This window comes from Diabrotica virgifera, chromosome 7, assembly GCF_917563875.1.
Source record: "Diabrotica virgifera virgifera chromosome 7, PGI_DIABVI_V3a".
NCBI classification, from domain to species: domain Eukaryota; kingdom Metazoa; phylum Arthropoda; class Insecta; order Coleoptera; family Chrysomelidae; genus Diabrotica; species Diabrotica virgifera.
In genome coordinates this window covers 142,584,187-142,605,089 of record NC_065449.1, presented here as the reverse complement: position 1 = coordinate 142,605,089, position 20,903 = coordinate 142,584,187, and the positions used below count along the sequence as shown (strand labels likewise).

Below are 20,903 nucleotides of genomic sequence, written 5' to 3'. Positions count from 1 at the left end.
TATTTTATAGTTTATATATTATAGTTTTATTCATGAAATGATCTTATCGAATTACACTCGAACTCTTAGAAATTACCGATTTGTTTTGTCCTCATGACAATTTGACATAATTTCACTCCCCTTCGGGTCGTGAAATTAAAACTGTCAAAGTGTCACTCGGGATACAAATCGATAATTTTAGAGCTTTCGTGTAATTACTACTGAAAAGTTTGTATAACCAAACAACAACATAATCGCACTTTGTTTCGGAAGTTCAAGCTTCATATAAAATTAAACTAGTTTCCACCATTTTCCATAGTTTCCATTTTTTTTTATTTATTTTAAACAATACCGAGACGGTGCCTTGTTTATTTACAACTATTAGTCACAAAATATTAGACTAACGAGCAAATTTTCTTTAATGACAATCTTAAAACTAATGTTTGTTGAGTTCTCCCCAATGGTATTCCTCAATTTTTTTAGCCAGCTTAAACCTAGCACTTAACACGCACATGACCCTACACTAACATTTGCTATTTACACTAACTCAAAAGATTTTACACTAACTCGAAAGGTTTTGTTCTCTTGAGTCTTCTCACTATTCCATGCTGATCCAGGAGTTAATAGCCTCTACGTTTGCATGGTTACGAAGTCGGTTTTCATGCTTCTTTGCGAATATTTTAATTACATCTGCCACCATTTCCACACCTAGGTCTCTGTGTAGGTCGCTAATTCTTATACACCAGGGAACATTTACAATGTCTCTTAGTACTTTATTCTGAAAACTTTGGACCATTTTGATGTTACTCTCACTGGCACATCTCCAAAGCTGTATGCCATATATCCATACCAACTTCAGTACTTGTTTATATAGTGCAGTCACTGAAGGATTCCACCTCCGATTTCGTTCAACCTCCATCGATTTTCATGAAAATTGGTGAGTACTTAGAGGATACTTCAAGGAACAAAGGTGACATGATGCCAACTTGCGCTTTTACCCTGGGGGTGGATGCCACCCCTTCTCGGGGGTGAAAATTATTTTATTAAAAATAATGCCATACATCGATAGAGGGGCAAATTCTAAGCAAAATTTGCTATATAAAGTTATTAATTTAAATAAATACTTTTTGAATTATTAAAGATCAAAGATTTTATTTCTTCGTAAAAAAATGCACGTTTTAAAGCTGTTTTTGACGTATAACACAAAAACTATAAGCTTTTACAAAAAAGTTATTATTACCAAATTGAAGATAATAAACAATTAAAAACTTAAAATAAAAATTAAACATACTCCTCACTTAAAGAACTAAACTAATGTTAATTCAAAGTGAGTTATGGGTAATTGAATGTATATCTTTTTCAAAGTACTCACATCTAAGTATTCAAGCTTAAATAACGGGAAAACGATGCATTTTATAAAAAATATCTTCTTAATACTTGTCCAAGTACTTCGAAATATGTACCTATCAAATGAGCTCCAGAAGTTAATAGCATCAAAATTAAGGAAGTTATGATGAAAATAAGAGAACCCTTTCAAATTCTTTAGGAAAAAGTGAAAAATAAAACATACGCCATTTTCACAAATTTAAAATTTATAGTAGCCCTTATAAGAATTTATTTATATTAGCATAAGTAATGATTCCAACAATTTTGACCGGTTTAGAAGGCACATTTTTGAAAAAAATATATAATTTAAAAAAAATCAGAATTTTTAAAATTGACGTAATTTTCATTTTCTTTTGATAATTACTCCAAAAATACTTCATATACGTAAAAAATGATATATAATAAAATTTTAGTTTTTTTCTGTATCAAATATTTTACCTATTTTATTATTTCTGTAGGGCAAAAAATAACAGAGATAGAAACGTTTAAAGCTTAAATTTAGCTGCGAGAACCATGTAACCGGTGCCTTTTATTTTTAAGAATGTAAGGGGTTTAAAAGATTAAGTTCAACGTGGTTTAATAGACCGTAGCATTAACTTTCAAATGGTTCTTAGGTGAATCTGATATCGTAAAAATTAAAGGAGGTATTAAGAAAACAATAACATTTTTTGGAAAAATTTTTAAAAGATAATTTTAAAGAAATTTTTGTAGCATAAATTTTAATGCTATCAACTTGTTCGGGAGCTCATTTGATAGATATTTCTAAGTACTTTGACAAATGTTTAATAAGTTTATGTTATAAAATGCATCATTTTCCCTTTATTATTAAGCTTGAATACTTAGATTTGGGTACACGCCGAAAAAAATATACGTTCAATTACCTATAACTTACTTTTCGTTAACATTAAAAGGTTTTTCCAGTAAGTAGTTTATTTCACTTTTTATTAACTTCAATTTTAGTAATAACAACTTTTTTACAAGAATTTTTAGTTTTTGAGTTATTTATAAAAAATCGGCTAGAAACATGCATTTTTCTCACGAAAAATTAAAATCTTTGATCAAACTTTGATGAACTCAAAAAGTTTTGATTTATTTTAATAACTCTATATAAGAAATTTTGCTTAGAATGTGTCCCTCTATCGAATTGTGGGGTCATCTTTAATAAAATAATTTTCACCCCCGAGAAGGGGTGGCGTCCTCCCCCGGGGTAAAAGCGCAAGTTGACACCATGTCACCTCTGTTCCTTGAGATATCCTCTAAGCACTCACCAATTTTCATGCAAATCTATGAAGGTTCAACGAAAGCGGAGGTAATAGCTCATATCGACCTTTAGTGACTGCACTAATATAGCCAGTACAATTTTCTATATTTTTTGATGTTCAATTCAATGTTTTTCTTTTTGATGTGTTCTTTCTATCTCAGCCATCTAGGTTCATACCCAAATATTTTGCTGTATTGGCATATTGTATAGTAGTGCCATTTAGTATTACTATTGGTGCTTTGTTTATTTTTTTGTTGGTGAAATCTACATGTACTGATTTAGTCTCATTGAGTTTGATACGCAATCTCTTGGTCCATGCATTAACCTCATTGAGTGTCTCTTGCAATTTTACTTTTGCTTCAGTTTCATCATTATCAACTGCTAATATATTTGTGTCATCAACAAACGTAGCAGCTGTGGTTGTATCTAATACTGGTATATCGTAAGTGTACAACAGATAAAGTAATGGACCTAAAACACTACCTTGGGGTACTCCAGCACCAATTGTTCTCAATTCAGAGTAACAGTCTTCATATTTTATTCTAAACAATTTTTCACTAATATACGATTTTAATAATTGACTATGTTCTTTAGTTAAAATTAAATTCAGTTTCTATTCTAGCCCATCATGCCAGACTTTATCAAAAGCCTGGGCAACATCTAGAAAAACTGCCGAACATACTTTTTTCCTCTAGTGCTTTTTCTATTTGATCCGTGATTCTGTGGACCTGGTCTAGTGTTGCGTGTGCGTGATTATTTCTAAACCCAAATTGATGTAGATGGACAATACATTTATGGTTTTACTCTTTTTAATAAGAGTTTTTCAAACAATTTTGAAATCACTGGCAGCAACAATATTGGCCAATAGTTTCCACCCATAAATCAAAAATACCTAATTCCCGACAATGAAACCTGAAATTCAACTAACCAGTCAAATTGTCCTCAGGTCCACCATTTAAAATTTTTTTTCTATGGATGCTATACAATATGCAACTTCTCTCACTACTTACATACATTCAAAACCAACAATTTCTCATGCAGTGAGAAAAGTCGGCCATTGCAGTGAGAAATATTTTTTCTCACGGGTTCTCCTACGGTTTTCCATATACTTACGATCGCCGTTTCCATGGTAACATGCACAATACAAACACAATTAATGTTGTCAAAATGTGTTGAAGCAAAACTTACCAGGAATTACCTTTCAAAACTGTTCGAAAATAACTGTTAATTGGAATTTTAAATAAATAACGTAAGTACATACATTTTAAGAATATAAAATACCTATATGTATATATAAACTGCTCGTCAAAAGTTAGGGATATAGAAAATTCTGGTGAATTTTTATAGTAGATTTTTCGTGAACAGATTAACGGATTCCGCTAATTTTTTTTTATTATTTTAGACTTTTCTTTAGTATTTACACAGTTATGCAAAGGTTTACTCAAACTTTTTTTTTTTGTACTTATACCGGGTGGAAGAAAAGAAATGTTTTTCTTATGTTAAGTTAAGTATGAGACGCCCTGTAGGGAGGACGAGGTACAAATGGGAGCATATATCGAAATCGTATTGTAGTTTTATGTTTTGTGAACATGTTGTTTTTTGAATGTCCCTGATATCTTTAGAAATAAAAAAAATAGACGGTTTTGTAATTTAACATGTGTTTTAACCGAAACAAAAGTTTGAGACACCTTGTAGGGAGAAAAAGGCACTAAGGTGAGTATACGTCGATATTTTGTTGTAGTTTCATATTTTGTGAATATTTTATTTTTTTAATTTCTCTGATATCTTTAATAACAAAGAAACTAGACGATATTACTCTTTAATATGTGTTTTACTGACGACTTGCGTCACATCACACATGTGAAACATAGAAAAACATATTAAAGAGTAATACCGTCTAGTCTCTTTGTTATATTAAAGATATTAGAGAAGTTAAAAAAATAAAATATTCAAAAAATATGAGACTACAACACAATATCGGGGTATACTCACCTTTGTGCCTTTTTCTCCCTACAAGGTGTCTCAAACTTTTGTTTCGGTTAAAACACATGTTAAATTACAAAACCGTCTATTTTTTTGTTTCTAAAGATATCAGGGACATTCAAACAACAGCATGTTCACAAAACATAAGACTACAATATTATTCTGATGTATACTCACATTTGTACCTTGTTCTCCCTACAGGGTATCTCAAACTTAACACAAGAAAAACATATTTTTTTCTTCCAACCGATATAAGTACAAAAAATAAGTTTGAGTAAACCTTTGCACAACCGTGTAAATACTAAAGAAAAGGCTAAAATAAAAAAATAGCGGAATCTGTCTGTTCCGCGAAAAAATCAATTATGAAAATCAGCAGAATTTTCTATATCCCTAACTTTTGACGAGCAGTTTATTTTATTTCAATTTATGCATTTAATATACCTAAAAGCATCTAAATTATTTAATTTTGAAGTCTTGACAAAACTGCATCCATAAAAAAAGTACAGTGTACAACACATGAGAAAATGACATAATTCTCCCTCGCTTGATTTCTGCGCTCGTGAGAAATATGTCTTTTTTCTCACTTGTTGTACAATATACTATACCTCTCTCATTAGACTTTTTTTATTCAGTTATTTATGTCGAGTCGTACAACTTTTTTATTTCGGAAAATTTTCGGGAGGGGGCGTTTCGTAAATATAGAGGTTTCTAAACTTTGGTGCGTCCTACAACTGGAGTACCTAACCTTAAAAATTTGTCGGACAATATTACCAGTAAATTATAAGTATTTTTATCGAAACAATTCTGCAAAAAAATCATCATCATTTATGACTCCATAGAAGTAGGGTACTCCAGTTGTCAGACGCACTAAAGTTTAGCAACTTCTATATTTACACTGAAACGCCCTCTTCCGAAAATTTTCCGAAATAGAAAAGTTATCCGACTCGACATGAGTAACAGAATAAAAAAAGTCTCATGAGGGAGGTAATATTTATTTCTAAGTGTGGGCCCAAGGACTAAAATAATGACGAAATGTTAGTAGTGTTATTATCAAATCTTGTATTTTGTTATTGAGAGTTTGAGAGGTATAATCATGATTATAAGAATTATAATCTTATTTAGTCTGGGCAGATTATTATATCGGAGAATAGGCCATTGATGGGAAAAGTTATTTACCAGCAATTTTATTGCTGGAATCGAATCTTATGATTGTATATATTAATAATATAGGTCATAGGTATAGTATGCAAAGTCCGCAGATAGTGTGCTACTTATTTTATAAACAAAATAACGCACGAAAATCGTGTTTTTTTTTTTCAATTCTTGTTCTATAACTCCAAAGATTTTAACTTTACACCAAAAACACCCAAATAAAAATTCACCGTAATTAAATTCTGCATAGAGACGTGTTTTTCCCGATTTACTTCGACTAAAATTTTCCCCGGAAAATGCGGGTTTTTCCCGCAACAAAATCTTTAATTTTCAACTAAAATTTTAGATAAGTAATTGTTTATCAATAATTAAATATAAAAGCTCTTTTCGTATAGATTATAATTCCAGAAGCCGATGGAAATTAAATGAACAGTTTAACCACAATTGAATTGTCAATTAAAAATTATTTACGGTCGCTATAATAACCACAATAATTATTATGATACATAAGAATAACTATGATTTTTGTATAAAAAGACACTGTAGCTATCGAATGTACTTTAAAGAATTGAAATTTGACTATTTAAACTGCCTCGGGAATATTTTAAAATTATAAACAATTTTTTGGCTTATAAACAAATAGAATATCTCGGGAAGTATTAAAATAAATTAAATCTTGAAAACGGTATTGGAAAAAAAGCGGCATGATGCTTCTTTTAAAAGAAAAAACGTTTAATTGTGATGAGTGGTTCCTGAGACACAACCGGTCAAAGTTGACCGGCATTTACGGCAAATATATAAACAATGGGATCATAATTTTCGAACCATCACCTTTTTATCTTTATCCTCTTTTTTCACACCAATTTTCATATCTTTAAAATAATCATAACATATATTATTATAACAAAAACTATCGATATTACGAGTGAAAATTGCCAAAAATAGCAAAATTCCAATCAAAAATCAGGTTGGAGAAAATGTAATGTCAAAGTTCAAAATCGGTATACGTTAAAAAAATGCATTTTCTCGGCTTCCCATGAAGCAATTTTCTTCATTCCTTTTTTGTTCCCAAGTAACTCGAGTAGAGCCATCTAACTAACCCATTATTAAATGTCAAAGTTGCTTTTGTTTTGTTATAATAAATTATTTTATTTATTATAACAAAATTTTTAATTTGTTTAAATAAAGATTGTTTAAATAATTATACTGCTTTCAAATGAGAATATTTGTGTTTTTAACGTTAAAAGGTACACTTGTAGTAAGTTTATCTAAAAAAAGTCTACAACTGGAAAAAATATGTAGTTTTCTTTTCTTATAAATAAATTAATCTATTATAACAAAATAAAAGCAAGTTTGACATTTAGTAATGCGTTAGTTAGATGGCTCTACTCGAGTTACTTAAGAACAAAAAAAGAATGAATAAAATTCCTCCATGGGAAGCCTAGAAAATGCATTTTTTTAACGTATACCGATTTTGAACTTTGAGATTACATTTTCTCCAACCTGATTTTTGATTGGAATTTTGCTATTTTTGGCAATTCTCACTCGTAATATCGATAGTTTTTATTATAATAATATATGTTATGATTATTTTAAAGATATGAAAATTGGTGTGAAGAAAGAGGATAAAAATAAAAAGGTGATTGTTCGAAAATTATCGATCCTATTGTTTATATATTTGCCGTAAATGCCGGTCAACTTTGACCGGTTGTGTCTCAGGAACCACTCATCACAATTAAATAGTCAAATTTCAATTCTTTAAAGTACATTCGATAGCTACAGTGTCTTTTTATACAAAAATCATAGTTATTCTTGTGTATCATAATAATTATTTTGGTTATTATAGCGACCGTAAAGCAATAGTTTTAAGTACCTGGGATCGGTATTACAGAGTAATGGATAAACAGATGGAGATGCATGCAGCAGAATTAGGGCTGGATGGATGAAGTGGAAAGAAGCGAGAGATGTGTTGTGTGACAGAAAAATTCCAATGAAGCTGAAGGGAAAATTCTATAAAACAGCCATAAGACCGGCTATGATGTACGGAACTGAATGTTGGGCAGTGAAAAAGAAAGAGGAACAACGAATGCGTGTGGCGGAAATGAGAATGCTTAGATGGATGAGTGGAGTGACAAAGAAGGATAAAATTAGAAATGAGTATATTAGGGGAAGTCTAGGTGTGGCACCAATAGATGCCAAAATGAGAGAGCATAGGTTAAGATGGTTTGGTCATGTTCAACGTCGAGACGTTAGACGTTGAGACGTTATCACCCAATACGAAGAATAGCTGAAGTGCAGGTTCCTGGAAGGAGTAGGAGAGGAAGACCAAAGAAGACCTGGGGGGAGACGATGAGGCAGGACATGTTGGTAAAGGGGATTGACATTGATATGGCCCAAGATAGAATTGTGTGGAGAAATGCAATTAGGGAGGCCGACCCCGCATAGTGATAAGGCAAAGAGAATGATTATGATTATAGCGACCGTAAATAATTTTTAATTAACAATTCAATTGTTGTTAAACTGTTCATTTAATTTCCATCGGCTTCTGGAATTATAATCTATACGAAAAGAGTTTTTATACTACCAAGTTATTTAATTATTGATAAACAATTACTTATCTAAAATTTTAGTTGAAAATTAAAGATTTTGTTGGAAAAACCCGCATTTTCCGGGGAAAATTTTCGTCGAAGTAAATCGGGAAAAACACGTCTCTGTGCAGAATTTAATTACGGTGAATTTTTATTTGGGTGTTTTTGGTGTAAAGTTAAAATCTTTGGAGTTATAGAGCAAAAATTAAAAAAAAAACCCAATTTTTGGGAGCCATTTTGTTTATAAAAAAAGTTGCACACTATCTGCGGACTTTGCATACCTATATTATTAATACATAGAATCATATGATTCGATTCCAGCAATAAAATTGCTGGTAAATAACTTTTCCTTGTATTTTGCTAATCAGCCCATTAGCTATTTAACATTTCTTAGCTATTTAACTCCATAATTAGATTAGGTCATTCCCGATCATAATGGAAATTAGCACAGGTAAGAATTATACTAAAGTCAGGAAAAGAACCAAAAAATGTACAGTTCTACCTCCTATTAGTCCTCTTCCAGTGGTTTCCAAAGTTTTTGAAAAGCTGCCATTTACTAGAGAATATCATGGACAGCAAAGTTCACGAATAAGGAAGTTCTAAGAATAGTCCAGGAACCAAAGCTTTTCACCTCGCAATTTTTACAGAATGGATCAATTTGCTTGAAAATTTGAGAATAAGTAGTGGATAGACCATGAATAAAAATATATATGATGCCGACAGGCGCTTTTAACATGGGGGTAGTTGCCGCCCCATCTCGGGGGTGGAAATTTTTCATTATATTTTGACCACAAAAGTTAATAAAAACATTCATTCTAAGCAAAAAATGTTCTATACATGTTTTTGATAAAATTAATAGTTTTTGATTTATTCGCTATCGAAAGTGTTAGTTTTATATCTAAAAAATCAATGTTTTTCGATGGTATACTCATTTACGATTCACTCAATTTTTGCCGTAGAACAAATTTTATCAAACCAAGTTCTTGGAAATTAAATTACCTACAATTTCATATTTGAACATGTTTTCGTATCTCTGACACTAATCTTTCCATTCTGAAGAAAATGGCATTTTTTACCAAATTGCAAACATTCGTTATTCGCTTTAAACTTCAGTTTTTTAAAAACTAATCATTCTAAGCCAGTCAAACTTCTAGAATCTATTAATAATACGTAAATAAAGAAGAATAATAAATAAGGTCAATGACTAAAAACACCGCCAACTTACAATACTATGCTTCCAATTGGATTTCTCCTTTTTTTTTTCAAAAAAATATATTGATTTTTTAACCGTAACTTTTTTATTTTTTATCTTAGAAAGTTCGTTGAAATAGAATTTTGTAGGTTTTTATAAGATCTATAAGACGGTATTACTTAATTTTCAACAGATCATTTACAGTCTTATAGATGTTTTTTTAAAGCTCAGGATGTAGTCTTTAAAATGCACTAAATTATTTTACTTTAGAAATGAAATAAACTATTTCTTTTTGAGAAAATAAAGAAATATAAAAAAATGTAATACAAAAACCGAAAATTACCAGCTAAAAAAATGTTTATACAAAGTGATCAAAACTTTTTTCTGTAAAACTTTTTTCTAAAATACATTTAATAATAAGCTTCAACAATAATAAATGTTCAACAAAAAAAATTTCTTTTAGCTCTTATACAGTATGTCTGCGTAACTTGAAACCTATTGATAACTTTTTTATTATCAGTCTTACGAAAAAAAGTTATTCTTTATAAAATACTCTGCATCGTATATAATCTAAGATGCAACCATCAAATATAAAATTTTATTAATTTTATACGAGGTATGTCAAAAAATAATAATTTCACTCAAGAGTAAAATACCTTCATATTTCACAATATCGAAAATTGTTATAAAGAAAAGTTGTTTGGAATTAAAAAATGTGTTTCAGTGTTCAACTACATCCTTCTAATTAAAATATTGTGAATAATAAAGGCACTTGACTCTTAAGAAAAATTCATATTTTTTACATACCTCGTATAAAACTGAAAAAGTTTGATATCTGATGGTTGTATCATAGATTTTAGACCAGGTAGAGCATTTTATGAAGAATAACTTTTTTTCGTAAAATTGATAATAAAATAGTTACAATCATTGTAATAAGATGATGATGGGTATCCGTAATTTGAGAAAAAATTGTAAATTTTTTTTTTGATTAGAATAATATAATTGTATATTAAAACATAGTTTTTAATTTCAGAACAACTTTTCATAATAGCATTTTTTGATATTCTGGAATAAAATGTACTTTACTCTTTAAAGAAATTCATATTTTTGACATAACTCGTATAAAATTGATAATATTTGATATCTGGTGGTTGAGTTTTAGATTTTTGACTATCCAGAGTATTTTATGAAGAATAACTTTTTTTCGTAAAATTGATAATAAAAAAGTTTTCCATGTGGTTCCTAGCTACGCAAACATACTGTATAAGAGCTTCTGTATAAGAATTTTCAAATTGTAATGCCATATTCGGATTCAGCATAACCAAAAACAAAATAGAAACATATTTGATCAAAGTAAAATGATGAATTCAACGATATTTTTAAAATTATTTATACAAAATATTTGTTATTGTTTAAACAATTAATAAACAATTAGCGGCCAAATCTGCGAGTCGAACTTTTTACGTTAACATGTATATAAACTAACAAAAAAAGTTTTAGCAAAATATAAGCTTGTTTCAATTATTCCGAAACAATGCATGTTTTCGTTCTAATTGCACTCCCCTAAAAGGAATTCCACAAGGGAATGAAGTCAAATATCTAGGTAATGTACCTACTTAGACAAAAGATTAAACTTGAGGAAGTGTATATTTACTAAACGAAGATAACGGTGCCATAAGGTAAGGAACATGTATTGGTTCTGGTTGTTAGGCAGAAAATCAAAACTATCAATTGAAAATAAAATGTTCTACAAATCCATCCTAAATCCGTTTGGACTTATGGACTTGAATTATGGGAAACCACCGCACATTCCAATATTGAAACAATACAAAGATTTCAATCCAAAATATTAAGAACACTACTAGGAGCTCCATGGTTCATAATCAATGAAGCCATCCATCAAGACGCCGAACGTCCAGAAGATAAATATGACTTTAAAAGTCGAAAAAGGAATCTCCTAGAACTGCAAAATTCATTATGTAAAAAAAAATAAAAAGGGGTTACTAAATGAGAACAGTTTGTTCAATCTATTAAAATTGCTTATTGTTACTATATTGGAGTTTTTTTTCTAATTATGTTACTATAACGATTTCCTTTAATTTTTCCACGTAGTTTTACCATTTTCGCCGCTTTGAAAGTACCTACGCAAGGTAAAAAGTAAGAAGTAAGTCTGATTTCAACCACATTTTTCTGCGACCGACAAAATTGAACCAGCGCTTTCACTAAACGTCTCACAGAAATCGTTCCCCTAAATGAGCAAAGAAAATCGCGGTCGGCCAGAACCATTTTATCAATGAATAGTAAACTAACGAACACGTGAATTCATGAATGAAATGGAACTCAATGAATAAATCGAGTATTCAGTCGATTCAACTTTGAAAAGAAACAGTTCGAGGCCACACGCACCAGTAGCATGTGACCAATGGCAGTGGCGTACCGGTAGACTTCTACGAGATTTTTACTTTAGATTTCATTAATACACTACACTCACCGGCAAAATTAACTGCCCACCAGGCCCGGATCTAGGAGCCGCGAGATCCCGCAATGCGGGAGGCCCGGACGCAAGAAACAAATGGGAAACAAAAAGCTATATTCATTTGATAGGCTGATAAGAAATTGAGATTTCGCTTTATAGTTTATAAATTGACAATGATAATTCATAATTTCCAACGTTAACTCTTACAACGTTTAAAGTAGGCCTACCTATTATTAGAGTTACGCTTATTTCACACACTAAGAATTTTGACCGTGCGATGGTTGAAATCTACATAGTGGCTCGAGCGATCATGTGGAATCTTTCTCCCTTCACCGCTTGAAACGTTCGGTAACCCATTAAGTAAGACCCAAAGTAAGACCCATTTAACGTATGTTACTTTCCCAATGAAACACCCTGTATACATGTACTGTCCAGCTCATAACTTAAATTTAGTTATTAGTATGCAGTTGGAGGTGTAAGGGATGTAGCGGAATACTTCGTACTTCTTCAAAGTATATATGTATATATTTTCTTTGGCCACAGTATCAATCGATGGGACGTATTGTCTTCAGTGACAGGTGAATCCGATGTAACTTTGAAGAAGTTAAATCCAACAAGATGGGCTTCAAGAGATGAACCTATTTTGGCAATAAAACTTGATTCCTTGATGTTATGAAAGCTCTAAGGATTTTGTTTGAAAGAAAAAACCGGAAGAAGTTGCAGAAGCAAACAGAACTGCAAAATCAATGGACAGTTTTAAATTCATTATTATGACTGTTATGCTATCTAAGATATTCATTCAGTTGAATATCTCTTCTAAAATACTTCAAGAAACACATCTGGAAAAAGCTCTGCCTACTCAAAAACCAGTAAAGACCATTTACAAAACATTCTAAAAGACTACTCAGCTATAAGGAAAGAAGCTAATAACTTTAAATTTCTTTTAACGGTATCCCCAGTCCTCCTGGGGCATTCCTTCATGTGGTTTGCTGGAGGGGGGGGGGGGCAAAATTTGTAGATCCGGACCTGCAGCGCACCTTAAAAATGGGTCATTTTTATTGTCTCGAATTTCCGGGGATCGGCGCAAACTTTCGGCTACAATGCTATCTAAATGCATTCATTTTTTTTTTTTTCGAATACTGAAGACTTCTATATTGTTTATTTTAATAAGTTACAGGGGTGAAAAAAAAAACAAGAGAAAATTTAGTGTGAGTTTTAATTTTAAATATCTTATTCAAAAGAAAAATATTTATTCTGAGGGACTTTCGACCCTAGGTAAGAATTTTGCCTTTAATTCTGCGTTTAAATTTTTCAAAAATATTTGTTAGTTTTTGCAGGATTTGACAAAAATGAATGCATTTAAATAGCATTGGAGCCGAAAGTTTGTGGCTGTCCAATTAAGCGATTATGTCAATATGTTATAGCCTTATTCTTTAACAATATCGCTGTATTAATATTGTTGCTAAACAAGTTTCATTGTATACCGGGTGTACCAATCAAACTGTGTTTTTGTCTCAAAGTTCGCAAAATTACCTTGTGGAATATTCTAGCATTTATAAAATAGGTACTGAAATCAAAACCCAACTATAGTCTCATGTTTTCTCAACATTCTGTTTTTTGATTCATTTGCTTATGTTGGACCATAAAAAAGTTATACAGTATGGTGCAAATGAAAGGAATAAATTCGCTGTTTCGTAAGCCGGCGATTTTAAGGATAAATCCGGAGACAGATAAATATTTAATTTTTAAATTATGAATTTTTGAGATTTATATCATACTAGTGACGTCATCCATTTGGGCGTGATGACGTAATCGATGATTTTTTAAATGAGAATAGGGGTCGTGTGATAGCTCGTTTGAAAGGTTATTCAATTCTCTATCCAGTAATATAAACACTAACATAATTATTTATACAGGGTGTCGAAAAACTATTTTTTAAAATTAAATGAATTGACAACAAAAAGAAAAATGTATGTAATTTATTTAATTCAAAGTACATTTTACTGCTGCCAGAAAACAGAAAAAATGTTTATTTGAGAAATAGACGTTAGACGAAGACTTCAACACCACATGTTGGCCGAATTTGGGGAGAACTTGTGGATGTTGAGATTTATGTCTAAAAGTCCACATTCTCCATCTTCCAAACACAACTGCGGCCACAAATTTTTATGTACCTGGATACTGTCCAGCGGAAAATGAGACAAATCTTCACCAATAATGTTCTGAAACTGTCGTCATTTGGCATGTCTAAATTAAATATTGTGTTTGTATGGGATTAAGCTACCATTGATTGTAATGAAATGACAATTACATTTTTAATTCAAACATTCGACGTATCGCCCGATCAAAAAACAAAAATGTACGAAAACCTCAAAAAAAATAAATGAAGAATAAAAATTTGCGGATACGTAGTTGAAAGTATCTATTATTATGTAAGAAAAAGTTTACACTTCTACATCCCCTCCATTTTACAAAAATTTAATTTTGTATTCAATTTTTTTGAATGTATATTTTTGAAATAATATACATTCAAAGTAAGTCCGGAATTAGAAAAAATTACTAATTCTAAGCAACTTTTGTTCTATATTATTATTAATTATTTTGGTGAGTGAATATGTTCATTTTTAACAAAAAAACATGTTTTTGGATGGTTTTTCGCAAATCACTCAAAAAGTAAGTATTTTATCGGAAAAATGTTCTTAGCAAAAATATAGCTTATAAAAAGTAAAAAATGGTGTATTCCATTCGTCAAATTCCAAATCGAATATTTTAAGGTAAAATAACCAAAAAACGGAGCACTTTTCGGGGAAAACTCATTGCAACTTTTTTAAAGTGTTTAAAAAAAAGGTTTACTTTTTTTAAAGAACTTCTAACATTCAAAGTAAGTGAGTTACGCTTAAAATATTATTGGTCCCTTTTATTTTTTGGTAAAAAGAATCGGGAAAATCACCCCCTAATTAGCATCCAAATAAAATTAATTGTTAGCTCTTCACAAGTTAGGTACTATATTTATGTATTGTTTGTATGATCTATAAATTTCATTGGTTCAAAGTGTTCATTTTTAAAAATATTTGGTTTTACAGTAAATTTTTTAATTTAGAAAAAATTCCGTTTTTTCAAAATATTTTAAACTTATTAGTAACACCAAAAATCTCAAAGATATAAAATGTACGTTTTGCTTTTCTGAATATTTAGGATTTTTTGTTTTCCCGTTGGACAGAAATTGCCGACAGAAATTAGTGTTCAAGCCATTTTCACTACAGCCGTTTCAAAAATAAGCACTTTGAACCGATGAAACTTACAGATCATATTATAAAGAATGCATAAGCAAAGTAACTTGTAAAGCGGTAGCGATTAATTTTATTTGGGATGATAATTAGGGGGTGATTTTCGCGATTCTTCTTACCAAAAAATAAAAGGGACCAACAATATTATGAGCGTAACTGACTATTTTTAATGTTAGATGGTTTTTAAAAACCAAAAATAAACCTTTTCTTAGACACTTTAAAATCCAACGGCGGATCCAGCAACCTTGCAAGGAGGGGGCAAAGAAATAAAAATTTTCTCGTCACTCGCGTACGTAGGATTCTTTTTCGGTATGGGCGGTTACTTTATTTTTCTTTATGTACCATGTCCTTTGAGAACGTTGGTTACTATCACAGCTATCTTAATTTTATTCACTACCACCCTAAATCAACCACCAAGTGCTTTTTCATCCTGGACTGCCTTTGCCTTCTATTTTCACTTGCATAATATTTTGTAGCAACCTTTATTTGAAACTTCTCATTACATGTCCAAAATACTCCACTTTTCTCTTCTTGACGCCTTTTATAATCTCAGTAGTCTTGCTGAGACGTTCTATTATTGTGGAGTTTAGAATCTTCTTCCCCCAAGATACTTTTAAAATTCTTCTATAGAACCACATTTCGAAAGCCTCAAGGCGATTTAGGTAAGTAGATCGATTTTATTCACAGTCCAAGACTCGACACCATACAGTAAGACTGAGAACACATACTTTGGAGAAGGAATTCTGTTTTATGTTTTTTTCCGTCATTCAATTGTCAACAGGACACAAAACTCACTATTTATTTTCAATCGTATTTATCTCTTTCTTAAAAAAATGCGACACCAGGCGAAGTCTCAAGGAGGGGGCAATTGACCCCATTGACCCCCCCTTGGATCCGCGCCTGTTAAAATCTCCGAAAAGTGCTCCGTTTTTTGGTTATTTCACGTTGAAATATTCGATTTGGAATTTGACGAACATTTGCTCTACTGGGTCTCGGTCTACAGACTTCATAAACACACCATTTTTTTCAATTTGTATTTTGAATATATATTTTTTCACTCCCGAGAAGGGGGTATTTCCCAATTTGTGTAAAATGAAGGGAATGTAGAATTGTAAACTTTTTGTTATATATGTAATAATAGATAATTTCAACTACCTACACATTCCCAAATTTTCATCCTTCCTTTATTTTTTTTGGGTCAGAAAGTTGTTTGATCGGGCTATAAATATGTGTAGATCGACCAAAATATCCTACACCTACAAATTGGAAGATAACTTCAATCGATAAATAAATTACACGCCTGTGTTCGTCATAATATAACAATAGAGGACACATTTTAGAGTATTGGCAAATTCTTTAATGACGACGACTCAGCACTTTGCGCGATTAATTTCATATGCGTTTCCGGTTGCTGTGGCAAAATGATATTGTAATATCGGATCAAAAAACCGTTGCCAAGCGAGCTATAATTATCTAATTACATCATTATCTATTTCCAATTATTAATAGAGGTAGACTATTCCAATATCAATATTTTGTAATTCAGTGTTACTCTTATTCGGTTGTATTTTCTTTCGGCTTGTTAGATATACATACACACATAAATCAACTAATAATTTTATTATTTAGATTGTGTTAAATACGTATTGGTTCTCTAACTCTACACCTTTTTACGCGTAGATCACTTCTGATATTTTTGTTTTCCTTCTTTTTCTTTAAGTGCCGTCTCCCAATCGGATGTTGGATATCATCATCACTATCTTTACTCTATCTACCGCTGCTCTAAATGAAACCGAAAGTATACAGGGTGTTTCATTAATAATTGTCCATATCGTAACTGGAGAAACCTTAGCACAAAATACGAAGATTTAAACAAAAACACTTAAATCAAATGTGGTTCCTTACCGAGTTACAGGGTGTTTTATCTAAAAATTTAAAAATTATTTTTGCTCAGCATTTTAAAACTATTCGACGTATCCTTTTCATACTTGGCAGGAAGTTTAGGTACTATACAAACTACGAAATTATGTTAAACAAACGTTTATGGCTATTACCAGAGGCGTAGGACGGGGGAAAGTGAATGGTTAACCCTTTCCAAATTCTACGCCACTGGCGAAATTGCTATTTTAGTTCAATTTTTGGATTCTCCAATACTTTCTAAGAAAATAATATACTCTTCATTGGTAACGATAAAGTAATTAGTTTTCGAGATATTTGAAGTTAAAAATGAAACGACACGGTTATTTTGATTGGTGTATTGTGTCGCTTCATTTTTAATTTCAAATATCTCGAAAACTAATCATTTTGTCGTTACGAATAAAGAGTATATTATTTACATAAAAAGTATTGCAAAATCAAAAAATTACACTAAAATAGTAATTTCGTCAGTGGAGTAGAATTTGGGAAGGGTCAACCAGTCACTATCCCCTGTCGTACGCCTCTGGTAGTAGCTAGAAACGTTTATTTATCTCAATTTAGTAGGGTGTACAGTACCTACACTGTCTGCCAAGTATGATACGGATACGCCAAATAGCTTTAAAGTACTGGGTATTACAAATAATTTTTAAATTTTTATCATATGAATCATATCATAAATTAATCAAAATAACTGTGTTGTTTCATATTTAACTTCAAATATCTCGAAAACTAATGACTTTATCGTTACCAATGAAGAGTATATTATTTACGTAGAAAGTATTGTAGAATCTAAAAATGGTACTCAAATAGTAATTCCTCCAGTGGCGTAGAATTTGAGAAAGGTCAACCATTAATCATCCCCTGTCGTACGCCTCTGGTAGTAGCTAGAAACGTTTGTTTATCATAATTTCTGCCAAGTATGAAAAGGATACATCGAATAGTTTTAAAATGCTGAGCAAAAATAGTTTTTAAATAAAACACCCTGTAACTCAGTAAGGAACAACATTTTATTTAAGTATTTTAGGTTAAATCTTCGTATTTTGTGCTAAGGTTTCTCCACTTACTACATGGACAATTATTAATGGAACACCCTGTATACATATTTGAAGACCTGAAATGCTAATAGATCTAAGTGCCACCTTTTACTAATATCCTTTTATTGTTGCTAAGTGATCTATGTCCTATTGCAGCTAAGCTGCAATACCTGGGGCATGTTATGCGTAATGAACTAATGAGAGATACAACATACTCCAATTAATTATACAAGGGAAAATCCAGGGCAAGAGAAGTGTACTGCCGTGCTAAGCCCAAAGGCGGTAACTGATTTTTTATCGAAAATGAGATTTTTGTATTTCTAGGTAGGTTTCATTATATTATAATGCTTCTACAACTCCAAAGACTTTGTAAATATATTCTAGATACCCATTATAATACTTCTGCAACTCCAAGAACTTTGTAAATATATTCTAAATACCCTGTTCTACCCTAGAAATACAACAATCTCATTTTCGATAAAAAATCAGTTACCGCCTTTGGGCTTACCACGGCAGTGTAGGAGGGAGAAGAATCTCATGGTTGCGTAACTTGAGGGAATGGTACAGATGCACATCAACCGAACTATTCATAGCAGCAGTATTTAAGATCAGAATAGCCATGATGATTGCCAACCTCCGTTGCGGAGATGGCACGTAAAGAAGAACATCTATGTCCATATGCCAACGCACTGCTAAAAGATCTGTTGGAATTTTTTGTAGCCGTTTGGAGAGTGTTTGGCACATATATCTTTTAACTAGCAGTGCATTTGCATATGGACATAGATCACTTAGAAACAATAAAAGAATATTTGTACCTATTGCCACCTAATTAGCTTCCCAAATAAAATTAATCGTAACCGCTTCACAAGTTGCTTTACTTATGTATTGTTTATATTATCTATAAGTTTCATTAATTCAAAGTGCTCAGTTTTGAAAAAAATTGGGTTTAAAATAAAACATTTTTTTGAATCTTGAAAAAAAAATGGAATTGTTTATGGAATTAACTTAAAAATTATTAGTAATACCAAAAATCTCAAAGAGAAATAAAATGTACGTTTTGCTTTTCTGAATATTTCTGATTTTTTGTTTTCTTGTTAGACAAAAATTGGTTATGCTATGGCTGTTCAAAATTTGCCTAAATTCGTGATAAGTTACTCTTCAAGCCATTTTGACTACTGCTTTTTCAAAAATAAGCACTTTGAACCGATGAAACTTACAGATCATATAAATAATATATAAGCAAAGTAACTTGTGAAGTGGTAATGATAAAATTTATTTGTGATGCTAATTAGGGGGTGATTTTCGCGATTTTTTTACCAAAAAATAAAAGGGACCAACAATATTTTGAGCGTAACTTACTTACTTTTAATGTTACAAGTTTTTTTAAAAAACAAAAATAAACCTTTTTTTAAACACTTAGGGTCGATTTCTCATACCTGCGGTAATCTATGGTTCAGTTGAACCAGGTTCACAGGTGATCTTCGGTTTTGTTTGGAATGCATTTCTCATTACACGTTCATGTCAGTGCTCGTTCTACAGCTTTCGAGAAATGCCAATAGATGGCAAAAGGTAATAAACTGTCGCCATTTTGAACTACCTTTTTTATGCTGTTTTTGAATAAAGTTAAATTTAAGTATTTATAGTCAAATAGTCATTTTAATAATTATAAATAAATATTATAAAAACAAAAATATTGTTATCGTTTATCGTTAGGCTTAATATAATAAAATAGGATATATTTATATTATGACAGCGTTTCGTGTTAATACAACGCATGCGTAGTCCATGAAATCATCTGAACTGAGTTCCGAAATCTTAGAACGGCCGAATTCCACCGTTCAAGCATCGTTCAAGTTTAAACTGCCATCGGTTGAACGTGAATTGAGAAAGACGATTTTGACTTTAAACTGACGTTTACTAGAAGTTCAGGTTAAACTGGAGTTGAACTCGATATGAGAAATTGGCCCTTAAACACTTAAACACCTAAAAAAGTTGAAATGAATTTTCCCCGAGAAGTGCTCCGTTCTTGGGTTATTTCACATTGAAATATTCGATTTGGAATTTGACGAAGAAGAACCTACTTTTCATTAGCTACAACTCTGCTTCTACTGGGTCTGTAGACCTCAGGCATACACCATTTTTTTAAATTTTTTATAAGCTATATTTTTGTTAAGAATATTTTTTTCGGTAAGATACTTACTTTTTGAGTTATCTCCGAAAAAACGTCCAAAAACATGTTTTATTTTGTTAAAAATGAACATATTCACTCGCAAATAACTCGAAAAGTATTGACTTAATGAAAAAACTCTATACAACAAAAGTTGTTTAGAATTAGTCATTTTATTTAATTCCGGTCTTATTTTAAATGTATATTTTTCACCTTCCCTCCATTTTTCACTTTTCCCCTCCATTTTACAAAAATGGAGGGGATGTAGAATTGTAAACGTTTTCTTATATAATAATAGACAATTTCAACTACCTATTCCCAAATTTTCATCCTTCCTTTATTTTTTTTTGGCGTCAGATTGTTCTTTAATCGGGCTATATGTTAATTGCAGACAAAATATTTGACTTTCGTTTTCAACCAGTCGTATAAGATCAATCAGCTCTGCTTGACTATTTGCAAGAAGAGCTGTGTCATCTGCGAA

At 31.2% G+C, this 20,903-nt stretch overlaps 1 protein-coding gene across 2 annotated transcripts in view; it reads right to left on the bottom strand.

Moving 5' to 3' along the window:
* LOC114331285 (E3 ubiquitin-protein ligase HECW2) overlaps positions 1-20,903 on the bottom strand; it is a 955,949-nt gene that overhangs the window by 483,054 nt on the left and 451,992 nt on the right. The window lies entirely within an intron of this gene.